At 56.9% G+C, this 12679-nt stretch overlaps 2 non-coding genes across 2 annotated transcripts; both read left to right on the top strand.

Moving 5' to 3' along the window:
• Positions 1–2439: 2439 nt before the first annotated feature.
• Positions 2440–2511, top strand: TRNAA-UGC. Its single transcript has one exon. It is a non-coding gene; the product is annotated as a tRNA-Ala (tRNA).
• A 7334-nt stretch (positions 2512–9845) lies between these two features.
• TRNAI-UAU lies at positions 9846–9918 on the top strand. Its single transcript has one exon. It is a non-coding gene; the product is annotated as a tRNA-Ile (tRNA).
• Positions 9919–12679: the final 2761 nt, after the last annotated feature.

The following is a 12679-nucleotide window of genomic DNA, read 5'->3' on the forward strand; positions in this document are numbered from 1 at the left end:
CTTAGATCCCTCCAGCGCCTGATAGAACCATTTGTGGGGAAGGTCTGGGGAAGTCGAGGAGGACAAGGAGACGGGAAAAGGGCTTGCAGCTGTTGTGCAATCCCCATGCTCCCAGCAGAAGGCTCCGGGGGGCTCAGCACTCAGAACTCACAAGATGGCAAAGCTCAGAGCACCGTTACACGGAGTCAGACTGTGACCAGCTCACACCCAGGGGGAGCAACTCCCCTCCCTTGGTCTCTATGCCAGAGCTCCTATCAGCTCAGTGTCCTTCCCGCAAGAGTCGGCTGCTGAGAGGGTTGTGATGGGGTAAATGAAGGCAGAGGAGGATTGTTCCTCATGGGGATTTTTTGTGTGTCTCTGTGATCCTGCTGGAGGAAGCGTCATTTGAGTTTGTTTCAGTGACTTGTGTTGGGCTGAGGTTGTGACCCTGAGCACAGGGGTTCCTGCACTCTGCTCCTAGCCCCTCAGGGAGTGGACAATGGAGAGGTTTCAGAAAGTGAATAGAAAGTAGCCAAAGAAAGTGTAGCATAAGTGAGAAGAGCAGCACCATCATCACCTCCCTGGTCGTCTAGTGGTTAGGATTTGGCACTTTCACTGCCAAGGCCTCAGTTCAATTCCCAGTCAGGGAAAAGTTACTTTAATCAAAAAACCTTCAGTTATTCTTCACTTGCAATGTAAACAAATCCATGGTCTTTCCCTGATTCCCCCATCTTCCCAGTGTCTCCATGGCAGGGCCGGTGCCAGTGCAGCAAGCAGGTGCCTGGGGTGGCCCATGGAAAGAGGAGGCTTCAGGGGCCATTTGACCCTCTCAGAGGGAAGGAACTTGCTACCAAAAGCAGCAGAGGTAGAGCTGCAGTTGATTGCAGCTTTTTTATTTATTTCTTTTTCCACTTGGGGTGGCAAAAACGCTGGATCTGGTCCTGCTCCAGGGAAGACAATTTGTTAAATCCCAGATGAGTGCAGTTCTATCAGTTCTCAGCCTGAGTCCTTAGGTCTTAATCCTGAGGCTATTGTCCCATCATGGGGCCATTTCCCGCCTCTCTTTCCTAGGGAAGCACAATTTTCCTTGCACAGACACAGGAACAGCAAGATCTTTCTCTGTCCCTTGTGCAAAGCAGGGGGCCAAATTCCATGGAAACAATGGACAAGCAGGGGGCCCTGGGCACATCCAGCCCTGGCCGTGAGATGTTCCCTCCCCTCTTTCTTTATGCCCCTGTTGTTATTTCATGGATTGTCTGGGATGGGGGAAAAGCTGAGTTCACTCCAGGTGGAGGGGAAAAAGGTCCCTGAAAATCTCAGGCCCCAACCCCTGCTACCAGGATCACTGAGGTGCTGGGAATCTGCATGGGAAAGGGACGGTGTGAATTGTCAAGGTGGGGAATGAATAACAATCTACAACTAGATCCACCTCATTAACCACTGACACAGGCTAATCCTGCTGCAGATAGAAGGGAAACTGGGAGAAATTCTTTGCTGCTCAGCCATGGAAACAGTAATAAAGGTAATAATTGGAGATATACCAATCTCCTAGAGCTGGAAGGGACCTTGCAAGGTCATCAAGTCCAGCCCCCTGCCTTCAGTAGCAGGACCAATTTTTGCCACAGATCCCTAAGTGGCCTCCTCAAGGATTGAACTCACCACCCTGGGTTTAGCGGGCCAATGCTCAAACCACTGAACTATCCCTCGCCCACAACAGTAACCCAATTGCATCGCAGTGAATGTGCTGGGGAAAGCTGGACTTCACAGGCAGGTGGCAATAGCAGATCCTAGAAACACCTGGAGCTTCCCACACCACTGCTGCCACCAGGGTCAGGTGTTGAGCGACTCACAGCGCCCCTCCCGTCCCATTACCTTCCAGCAGGGGGTGGCAGCACCCCCCACCCAATGCAGGGGAGAAGGCTGAGTGCATCGCTGCACCCTGAGTCCAGGGTACCCATTCTCTCTGCCCCACACATAGAATCTGGCCCTGCTGCAAAGTGACCCCTAAGAACCAGCAACCTCCAGGACAGCAGGTTTGGGCCTCAGAGGAGGGAAGGTGTCCCCCATGCTGCTTTTGGGCCACTGGATGCTCTGGAAACAGGAGGGCTCTGAGTGTAACCCAGGGGTTGGCAACCTTTCAGAAGTGCCGTGCCGAGTCTTCATTTATTCACTCTAATTCAAGGTTCCGCGTGCCAGTCATACATTTTAATGTTTTTAGAAGGTCCCTTTCTATAAGTCTATAATATATAACTAACTATTGTTGTATGTAAAGTAAATAAGGTTTTTTAAAATGTTTAAGAAGCTTCATTTAAAATTAAATTAAAATGCAGAGCCCCCAAGACTGGTGGCCAGGACCTGGGCTGTGTTAGTGCCACTGAAAATCAGCTCATGTGCCACCTTTGGCACACGTGCCATAGGTTGCCTACCCCTGGTGTAACCCATAGCAAGCAAAGACTATTTGGGGATGTAGCTTGGTGGTAGAGCACATGCTTTGCATGTATGAGGCACTGGGTTCAATTCCCAGCATCTCTAGGTTCTTTTCACCCTGCTGCTTTGCTCATGCCCAGAGGGGATGTGGCCTTGCAGGAATTTCAATCCTGTTCAGTGAGGGGTAAGTGCCAATTGCATGGAAGGTCTGGGGGGGTTTCTGCTCCTAAATCACCTCGGTACATGTAAGATTCCCACATGCTGTGCTGCTTGGGACAAGGGTAGATGAGAAGGGTGAATCCTCCAGCACTGGAGGGAAAGGTCCCATCTGCACAGACTGAGAGGCCAGGAAACAGAGGGGCGGTCAGTGCTCAGAGAGGAGGGAGGTCAGTGATTTACATCCACCAGGGGACACTGTCTTTCTGAGGCGAGTGCAGCTTGCTTGGGATGGTGCTGACGATGGATAGAAAAAAGGCTGGAGTCAATGACTGATGAGACCACAGAAGGGGAAGGGGAATGGCAGCCCCACAGAAGGTCCTGGGTGCTCAGATGCCCCAGTTATTGCACCCTGGCCTGTCACAGAGAGAGAAAAGACCCAGCGGGACCCAGCCCCCTACAGTGATTCCCATGGACAAGAACCTGGCTGGGAGTGGGGTGAAGGTTCCCTCTGGGCAAAGGGGAGCTGAAATCCCTCAGTGTCCTGGAGTTTAAGCAATGGAAGCTTCAAACCCTGCACGGGTGTGGGCTGAGGTGCATCAGCAGAAGGTTGGGCTGGACAGGGGCGGCAGGTTTGGATAATTTTTGGTGGTGCCCAGAATGGGACCAAGTCCTGCCCCACTCCCCACCCCCACACAGGGCCAGCTTTAGGCCGATTCTCCTGATTCCCCTGTATTGGGCCCCACCCCTAAGAGGGCCCCGTGCCCAAGCCCTGGTACTGCGTACTGGCAAGAGCTGGTGCGCTGTACCAGGGTGGCCCGGCTTCCCCAGGGGGCAATTTAAAGGGCCTGGGGCTCCCAGCAGGGGCTGGGATAGGGCTGGGGTAGGGCTGCGGGGCTCTGGGGGCTATTTAAAAAGTCCAGGGTTCCCATTGCTTCTACCGCCCCGGCCCTTTAAATAGCCCCCAGAGCCCCGCAGCTTCCCCAGGGCTCCCACAGCTATTTACAGGGCCGGGGCGGTGGAAGCAGGGGAGCCCCAGGCCATTTAAATAGCCCCTAAGCCCCGGGTTGCTGCTGCTACCCCGGTGCTGACGGAGGGAGGAGGGGGCACTTACCGTACAGGGTGGGCTGTACCCTCTGTACCTGCACCCCCTGCCTGCAGCCAGCCCCTCACCCCCTGCCCTGCCCGCAGCCAGCCCATCTCCAGCCAGCCCTGCACCCCCTGCCCTGCCTCCAGCCCCTCACCCCTGCCCTGACTGCAACAGTCCCTGCCTCCAGCCAGCCCCACACCTCCTGCCCACAGCCAGCCCATCTCCAGCCAGCTCCACACCTTCTGCCCTGCCTCCAGCCCCTCACCCCCTGCCCTGCCTGCACCAGCCCCTGCCCACAGCCAGCCCGTCTCCAGCCAGCCCCACACCTCCTGCCCACAGCCAGCCCGTCTCCAGCCAGCCCTGCACCCCCTGCCCTGCCTGCACCAGCCTCTGCCTCCAGCCAGCCCCACACCCCCTGCCCTGCCCACAGCCAGCCCCTGTCTCCAGCCAGCCCTGCACTCCCTGCCCTGCCTGCACCAGCCCCTGCCTCCACCCAGCCCAACACCCCCTGCCCTGCCCACAGCCAGCCCCTGTTTCCAGCCAGCCCTGCACCTCCTGCTCACAGCCAGCCCCTGCTGCACACCCTGCCTGCACCAGCCCCGCACCCCCTGCAGCCAGCCCTGCACCCCGTGCCCTGTCTCCAGCCAACCCCTGTTGTACCCCCTGCGGCCCTGCCTGAAGCCAGCCAGCTCCCCACACCCCTCTGCCCGCACCAGCCCTACACCACCGGCCCTGCAACTCCTGCCCTGCCTGCAGCCAGCCCCGCACCTCCTGCCCTGTCTCCAGCCAACCCCTGCTGCACCCCGCTGCCTAAAGCCAGCCAGTCCCGCACACCCCGTGTGACGAAGTGGGACTGTTCGTACTGGGGGCTGGGTACAGATCCTAAGTATCTAGCAGCAAAAGGCCATGCAGCCAAATGCCTGAAGTGCTGTCTCCTAGCAACGGATGGCCCGGCCCCTCCCTGCAAAGGTGCATCTAAAGGTGTTGGAGACAAAGGGGTCAGGTGACCTCCTGGCCCGGGAAAGAAGCGGAGGAGAAAGGAGGGGCCGGAGGGGGTTGGGCAGACTGGAGTTGGCTGGGGAACAGAGGGGAAGCAGAGAGAGAGGGCTCTGATCCCCAATGGGGGTTATGGGGCCCCAAGATGGACTTAACAGGCGGGGATCCGGTTATCTGTGCCTGCAAGACCTGTGTTGGACTGTGTTCCTGTCGTCTAAATAAACCTTCTGCTTTACTGGCTGGCTGAGAGTCCTGATGAATCGGCAGGGAGCCCGGGGGTGCAGGGCCTGACTCCCCTACACTCCGTGACAACTGGTGGTAGCGGTGGGATCGACTGCACCCCGTGGACGGCGCTTCCTGCAGTAAGTGACTGGGGCGCAGTAAAATGAAGGGGCGATTAACCCCTGGGAGAGTGTGACCAGAGAGAAGGACTTTGCAGTAACAGGGTCCCCCGGGGGATCACAGCGAGCGATCCCAGGGGCAGAGGAGGCTGCAGCTCGACCCTGGCAGAGAGGTGGTGACCTGAAGGACTGGCACACTAGGGGACCCCCTGGAACCTGTGGGGAGCAGCGAGCACCCCGGCCTGCGAGCGGCCTGCAGGAAGATGTATGCCCAGCAGCGCAAGTGCGACCTGGTGGGGCTGTGCCAGCGGAGAGGGCTGCACAGTGGGAAGCTCACCAAGGCCCAGCTGATCGCCCAGCTGGAGGACGCAGATCATGTGAATGAACCGATCCCTGTCTCTGAGGGAAGCAGCTGGGCAGATGCAGCGCAGGCACCAGTGTCTGTCCCCGCTGGGAGTGGTCAGCCGGCCGCTGAGGGCTTCCCGAGACCTCCCACCCCTAGGCCTAGGGGGAGGGGAGGGAGGAGCCCAGCTACCGAGGGCACCGTGACCCCCCCGGCCAGCAGGGGATCAGCCCGGCGAAGCTCACCCCCCAGCCGGGGATCATCCCGGCGACGCTTGGCCTCCATGGAGCGCAGGCGGCTGGACTTGGAGAGAGAGATACAACTGAGAGAGCTGGAGGATCGTAAGGAACAGAGGGAACATGAGGAGAGACAGAGGGAGCGTGAGGAGAGACAAAGCCAGCGTGAGCTGGAGGAGAAGCAGAAGCAGCATGAATACGAGGAGCGGGAGAAGGAGAAACAACGTAAACATGAGCTGGAACTGGCCCAGCTGAACAACCGTAAGGCCCTGGCTACGGTGAGTGAGGGGGGACCCAAGCCTACAAAGAGCTTTGATAAAAGCTTCCTGGCCCAGCGTAAGGAGGGGGAGGACATAGACACCTTCCTGACGGCCTTTGAGAATGCCTGCGCGCTGCACCGGGTTGACCCTGCAGACAGGATCCAGTTTCTCACCCCCTTACTGGACTCCACCGCCGTGGAGGTGTACAGCCGAATGAAAGGCGCGGAGGCAGGGGACTACAACCTGTTCAAAGAGGCCCTGCTCCGCGAGTTTGGGCTGACCCGGAGATGTACCGGAAGAGGTTCCGGAGTCAACATAAGACCCGGGAGGTCACATACCTCCAACTGGTCAACCGGGCGCAGGGATATGCCCGCAAGTGGACGGCTGGGGCCCAAACTAAAGAGGACCTGCTTGACCTATTCATAATGGAGCACCTGTATGAGCAGTGCCCGTCGGACCTGAGGCTGTGGTTGATGGACCAGAAGCCGGAGAACCCGCAGCATGCAGGCCAGCTGGCCGACCAATACATGGACAGTTGGGCAAGGGATAATAGGGAGGCGTCTCGAAGGAGCAGGTCTGCCTCGACGCAGAGAGAGAGTCACCCTGGGACCTCCCAGAAGGGGCCGAGGGAGAGCCCCCACCAAAGGGAAACATCAGGCGTCAGGTCCAGCCGTCCCACTCGAGGGGACCCACGAGACATGGGCTGCTATCACTGTGGCCAACAAGGCCACATACGGGCCCAGTGCCCCAAGCTCCGGGACAAACTGAGCAGACCAACCCCACACCGGGTCAACTTGGTAGAGACCCAGCCGGATGAGGGGCAGCGTTCACAGGAAAGGGGGGCTGGCCGCGTACCGCCTGCGAAGAAGGGAGGGGGGCCCCGGGTCGGCCCCTCCGAGGGGCTGGATGCTCCCCGCCCTGAGTTTTGGGTTTACAGGATGGGCACGGGGCTACCCCTCCGGAAAGAGTGCCTTGTTCCCCTGGAGGTAGACAGGAGGGAGGTCACTGGGTACTGGGACACGGGCGCAGAGGTGACGCTGGCCCGGCCCGAGGTGGTGGACCCAGATCGGATGGTGCCCAACACCTACCTGACCCTGAGGGGTGTGATCGGGACCCCATTCAAGGTACCTGTGGCGAGGGTACACCTAAAGTGGGGGGACAAGGAGGGCCCCAAGGACGTGGGGGTGCACCCCCATTTGCCCACGGAGGTGTTAATGGGGGGGGATCTCGAGGACTGGCCAAGTAACACCCGGGGTGCCCTGGCTGTGAACTGTAGTCAGAGTCGACGCAGGGCTCTGCACCCTGACACCGGGGAAGGTACTCTGCCCGAGGCGCAAGACCCTGACCCGGTGGGGAGGGAACGCCCAGGGACAGGGCTTAGAGAGGCTGTGGCCTCAGACCCAGCCGGGGAGAGAGAGCAGATCCCCGTCCCTGCCCCCGCGGCTGAGTACCAGGCCGCGGTGCGGGAAGACCCCTCCTTGCGGAGGATAGGGGACCTGGCCAACCTAGGGGGGGGACAGACCATGGGACGAGGTGGCCGGAAAAGGTTCCTGTGGGAGAAGGGGTTCCTGTACCGAGAATGGGCTCCCCCAGGGAAGATGGAGTCAGGGGGGATCAGGAGGCAGCTGGTGGTACCCCAGGAGTATCGCCACCAGCTGCTGTGCCAGGCCCATGACATTCCCCCCTCAGGGCACCAGGGAGCCTGGCATACCCAGCAGAGGCTGCTACAGAACTATTACTGGCCTGGGGTCTTTGCCCATGTCCGGCAGCATTGCCGCTCCTGTGACTTCTGCCAGAGGGGGAGGAAGGCCCGGGACAGGGGGAAGATGGCGGTAAAACCCGGGCCCCGCCCCGAGGAGCCTGTCCAGAGCGGGGCCAGGGTCAGAAGGGGGGCTCTGAACTGAGAGAGCCCAAATCACAGCCCCCCAGACTGGAACGTGGGGAGAAGGCCCCAGCCCAGCGTGCACCCCAGGGGTACTGGGGTGGGGAAAGGGCGCGGGCGGCATAAGGTTGTAGGTGGATCCGAACTTCCCCGGGTCACTGGCTGGAGTGACCCCGCTCAGTTCAGTCTCGGAGGGGGGAGAGGTGTAATGGAGTAGGAAGCACAGACTGTCTGTGTGGTGGAGGGGAGAGCCAGAGGTTTAGGTGAGATGCAGGAATTCACACTGTGAGCTGAGCTGGGCCTGGGGGAGGGGAGGTGACACCTCTGGCCAGGGCAGACACAAAGGAAAGAGGCGGAGGAGAGAGGAGGGGCCGAGGGGGTTAGGCAGTTTGGAGTTGGCTGGAGAACAGAGGAGAGGCAGAGAGACCGGGCTCTGATCCCCGAGGGGGGCTGGGAGGCCCCCCAAGATGGACCAAAAAGGGGGGGGATCCTGTTATCTGTGCCTGCAAGACCTGTGTTGGACTGTGTTCCTGTCGTCTAAATAAACCTTCTGCTTTACTGGCTGGCTGAGAGTCCTGGTGAATCGGCAGGGAGGCCGGGGGTGCAGGGCCTGACTCCCCCACACTCCGTGACAGAGGGCTGAGTGTATCTCTGCACCCTGAGCCCAGGGCACCCACTCTCTCTGCCCCACACATCGAATCTGGCCTTGCAGCAGAGTGACCCCTAAGAACCAGCAACTTCCAGGACAGCAGATTTGGCCTCAGAGCAGGGAATGTGTCCCTCATGCTGCTTTTAGGCCACTAGGTGCTCTGGAAACAGGAGGGCTCTGAATGTAACCTATAGCACAAATGGCCCATCTAGGGATGTAGCTCAGTGGTAGAACATATGCTTTGCATGTAAGAGGTCCTGGGTTCAATCCCCAGCATCTCCAGGTTCTTTTCACCCTGCTGCTTTGCTCATGCCCTGCAGGAGTTTCAATCCTGCTCAGTGAGGGGCAAGTGCCAATTGCATGGAAGGTCTGGGGGGGTTTCTGCTCCTAAGTCTCCTCTGCACATTTAAGATTCCCACCTGCTGTGCTGCTTGGGACAAGGGTAGATGAGAAGGGCACATCCTCCAGCACTGGAGGGAAAGGTCCCATCTGCACAGACTGAGAGGCAAAGACTAGACTTATTTCTTGTCTGGGGCCAATCTTTTCACCTGGTACAGCCCTTGTTCCAGCTCAGGTGGTAGCTAGGGGATGTCTCATGACTGCAGCATGTTTGTTCAGTTCCACCCCCTTATAGAGCTTTGGTACAAGGCAGGAATCTTTTGTCTCTCTCCTGGGGAAAAGCCCCAGGTTTAAGATGGATTCCTGTACCAGGTGACATGGTCACATGTCCTGTGAGACCCTCAAGCCTTCATTCTTCCTGGCCTGACTCACAGATGGTGCAGGACAGAGCCATCTCCAGTCAATTGTCCTGGTTAATGGGAGCCATCAAGAGTCCAAACCATTATTAATGGCCCACACTTTGCATCATTACAACAGGACCTCAGAGTTATAGTTCATATTTCTAATTCCAGATCCAAGAATGATCGGTTCATACAATAGGATGAATACACACAGTAGATTATAAGCTTTGTAATGATACCTTACAAGAGACCTTTTGCATGAAGCATAGTCCAGTCACTTTATATTCACACTCATTAGCATACTTTCATAAAATCCTATGGAGTGCAACTTCACAGCAGGGAAAGGGTTTTACTGCGGCACCTGGGAGCAGTTGAGTTTCATGTTCAGGCTGTGGTATGAGTTCCTCCAGGTTTCTCGTAAGCACACAGGGACCTTCGCGGGTGCTCTCGATACAGGAATGGCCCAGATATGATAAAGTGATGGGAATTGCATTTTCCTTTTTTATTTCTGTATTTCCAATGACATTTCTGTTTGTGATTTCATTTTGCTTTGTATAACTGTGTTTTCTCCTGGATTTGATATTTAACAAAAAAAAAGAATACGGCCTCAGGGCACCAGATGGAGGAGCAGGCGGGGCTAGGACTGCTAAGAGAGCGAGAGTAGCAGGTTTTCTGTATAGTTTCCTGCCCTCATTTTTCTTGACTAGTTTCTCTTCTGTATGAAATTTGCTTTTTGTAGAATGTGAGCCTGGCTAGCTCAGTTGGCAGAGCATCAGCCTTATAATTTGAGGGTCCAGGGTTCAAGTCCCTGGTGAGGCAAAGAAACACTTTCCCCCTGTGACATACCCAAAGAGTTTCAGAAGGACTCTCCTTGACTTTAGTTTTTCCTTTTCAGGACATGGCCTTTCCCAGGAAGGGCCCTTTACTGCCTGGGACTGAAGGTGCTACTGCCTCACCTGTCCACTGGCCTCACAGTCTGGAGGAAGAAAGGCCTCTGGGCCTGCAGCAAAGTGCTGTGTGCTGACTTTTTCAGCAAATGCAGGGCTGGCCAGAGAGGCATGTTCCCACTGAGTCCTCCCTGCCAGAAAAAATTGTCCCCAGAGACAGGGGCGGCTCCAGGCCCCGGCACGCCAAGCGCTTGCTTGGGACAACAAGCCACAGGGGGCGCTCTGCCGGTCACCGCGAGGGCGGCAGGAAGGCTGCCTTCGGCGGCATGCCTGTGAAGGGGCCACTGGTCCTGCGACTTCGGCGGACCTCCCGCAGGCAAGCTGCCGAAGGCAACCTGCCTGCCGTGCTTGGGGCGGCAAAATGCCTAGAGCCGCCCCTGCCCACAGAGTCCTCCCTGCTGGAAGTCTACAGTAATCAACAGGTGCTCTGCTGGTCCCATGGTGTAAGGGCAGCACTCAGGACTTTGAATGCTGCAATCTGAGCTGAAGTCTCAGTGGAATCTGAGAACAATTCCTGTGTCACAAACCCTGCTGGGTCTTCCAAAGCTCTATATTGCTTTCTCAAAGGCCATGAAAGCCACTACGAAAGGTTTTCTTCTCCTGCTGATAATAGCTCACCTTAACTGATCACTCTCATTATAGTGTGTATGGCAACACCCAATTTTTCATGTTCTGTGTGTGTGTATATATATATATATATATATATCTTCCTGCTGTATTTTCCACTGCATGCATCCAATGAAGTTGGTTTTAGCCCAGGAAAGCTTATGCTCAAATAAATTTGTTAGTTTCTAAGGTGCCACAAGTACTCCTTGTTCTTTTTGCAGATAAATTAATGGAGGTTAAGTCCATGAATGGCTATTAGCCAGGATGGGTAAGGAATGGTGTCCCTAGCCTCTGTTTGTCAGAGGATGGAGATGGATGGCAGGAGAGAGATCACTTGCTCATTACCTGTTAGATTCAGTCCCTCTGGGGCACCTAGCATTGGCCACTGTTGGCAGATAGGATGTGAGGTTGGATGGACCTTTGGTCTGACCCAATATGGCCATTCTTATGTTCTTATGAAGGGAGGGGCAGAGCACTCGGACAGAGCTTCTGTAGTGTAGTGGTTATCACGTTTGTCTAACATGAAAAAGGTCCCTGGTGCAGAAACATGTGGGTTTAATTTTCCCAGCTCCTACTGACCTGTCCCTGCTGTTGTAGGAGCAGCAGTGATTTCTATGCTCAGAAGGTCTGTTATACTTCCCCTGCTCCCACTTTTGTCTCCTCTCCCTCTCTGAATGCCTGTGAAGTGGCTTTTCCCCTCCCGCTCCCTCCTGGAATGCTCGTGGGATGAAGGGGCTGGTTGAAAAGCAGAAGAGCTCCCAGGTAGACAAGGTGTCTGGGACGCTAATTAGGCAGCGATCACACACCCAGAGCATGGACACTGCCCAAGGTGGAGTGTGACCAACCAGATGCAGCCAAGTCATCTCTAGTCGCAGGCCATGAGGTGCAGGCCCTTAAAAGGGGAAGGGGCCCTGTGCTCAGGAGAGCACTCACAAGCTTGTACCTCCAGTGAATGCCCTTTACCCTGACCGCCTGGCCAGCGGTTCTCTGCGTTGTATTTCATTGTGCCTCAGGAAGACTTACCTTCATTGCACCGTCCATCACGGTGCTGTGGGACACTTACCTTGTAGAATCCTGACATCTCCAGTGGTGTGCCTGTCCTGGGAGTGTGAGTGTGACGCCCCCCATTCTTTTGAGCTTAGCTATCAATATAATAAACGTGCTGCTTTCTGCCAAACTCTGGTGGGTCATTAGTGCTCCCTACGCTGACTAGCTGGCCCAATTTCGGGTAACACCTGCGATAACCCCAATCCCTGCATGGCAGAGGGTGGTGAAATGAGCTGAGGAAAAAGCCTTGGCATCAGCAGGGGAAAGCTAGCGGATCTTGGCCAGTCACCTTTTGAAGCCTTGTGGCTTGGTCTCCTCTGCCCTTGGAGATTGGCCTATGGCGGCCGGCTCTTCTGCGTGACTTGCCAAAGGAGGAAGTGAGGCAGGAATGGGGCAAAAGAGGAAAGTCGAGCTGAGGAAGGCAGGGCAGAAGCTAAGCGCCTCAGTGCGGCTAAGTGGGGTAAGTAGAGCACCACCAGTCGTTCTGCAAAGCCTGGGGAGGTGTGGTTGGCTACTGGGAGGTAGAATCTTGTGCCTGCCTCTTGGCTTCCCAGGGGTGAAAGGAAGACAAGCAAAGCTCTGGGAGGAAATTTGGGAGCAGGGTGCTGGCTCTGCGCTGGGGGAGGGTTTTGGGGTGCAGGAGGGGTGGCGCTTACCCCGGGCACTGCAGCTCCCAAAGTGACCGGTACACACAACCCTCTGGCAGCAGCTCCTAGGTGGGTGGGGCCAGGGGGTCTCTGTGTGCCGCTGCCTGCAGGCGCTGCCCCCAGAGCTCCCATTGGCTGCAGTTCCTGGCCAATGGGAGCTGCGGAGTTGGTACTCAGGGCAGGGACAGTGCATGGAGACACTCCCCCCACCCCAGGGGATGCTGGGACATGCCGGCCATTTCTGGGAGTGGCACGGAGGGACGGAGGCAGAGTGGGCAGGGAGCCACCTTAGTGCTGCTGGCACATCTCTGCACACCCATGGGGGGAGGGGAG

Source organism: Mauremys mutica, unplaced genomic scaffold (assembly GCF_020497125.1).
Source record: "Mauremys mutica isolate MM-2020 ecotype Southern unplaced genomic scaffold, ASM2049712v1 000391F_np12_subseq_350533:392045_obj, whole genome shotgun sequence".
Taxonomy (NCBI): Eukaryota; Metazoa; Chordata; order Testudines; family Geoemydidae; genus Mauremys; species Mauremys mutica.